This window comes from Hemiscyllium ocellatum, chromosome 1 (assembly GCF_020745735.1).
Source record: "Hemiscyllium ocellatum isolate sHemOce1 chromosome 1, sHemOce1.pat.X.cur, whole genome shotgun sequence".
Classification (NCBI taxonomy): Eukaryota; Metazoa; Chordata; class Chondrichthyes; order Orectolobiformes; family Hemiscylliidae; genus Hemiscyllium; species Hemiscyllium ocellatum.
In genome coordinates this window covers 32906038-32907027 of record NC_083401.1, presented here as the reverse complement: position 1 = coordinate 32907027, position 990 = coordinate 32906038, and positions in this window count along the sequence as shown.

Below are 990 nucleotides of genomic sequence, written 5' to 3'. Positions count from 1 at the left end.
CTGGTGAGATCAGTGCCATTCTGGTCATTTTGAATTTGATATACAGGTCTGACTTGCAACTCCACTTCAGAGAGCATTTGCATTCCAAGCATGTTGATATATGGTTGGAGTCTGATTATAGGGCAGAAGAAGTTAGGGTGGCAGGTTTTCATTTATAAAAAACATGTGAGAACATTGTGAAATGCATGCTTTTTTGTATTTGAAGACTTTTTAAATTTGAATTCACATTCTCATATGGTGATGAGGGAATCTGATCCCATTATTGATTAGGGTAGATTTGAATTCAATAACATGACCACCACACTCCCACATCCTTAATGATACTGGGTACTTAAACTAGAAAGAACTGTAAGGAAAGGCAGGTGTAGTCATCGATTTTCCACTTCAATCTAGGTTAATTAAAATTCAAACCAAAATTAAGAATATTGATTGAAATAATTGATCACCCTCACCTCCTTCCACCTATCATATTCCTAGCACCTCTCCCCCAAATTCTCTCCCCCCTATCTTTTATCTCAGCCCGCTTGGCACACCAGCCTCATTCCTGAAGAAGGGCTTATACCCGAAACGTCGATTCTCCTGCTCCTCAGATGCTACCTGGCCTGCTGTGTTTTTCCAGCACTACATTTTTCAACCAAGGTATTGTCATATCCTGGCTACTGTTATCTTCATAAATTATTGATCTTTCATTCTCGGTCCATAAAACTAAATGATTCATAAAGTCCCCTTGGAAAGAAAATCTGCATGGCCTATGTATGACTTCAGACCCTCAATAGTCTTTCCTCCTGATATAGTCTGGAAAACTGATAAATTGCATTCTAACAGGTTGATCTTGGTGGAGGGCCATTTGGAATATGCAGTAAATGCTACTGTAGTGCCAACAGCCGATGCATAAATGAATGAAGATCAATAAGCACAAAGGGTCAAATTTCATGCCTTCTTTATCAAAAGAGGTAAAGGCAGCATTTAGAAATGAAATAAAAATGATGT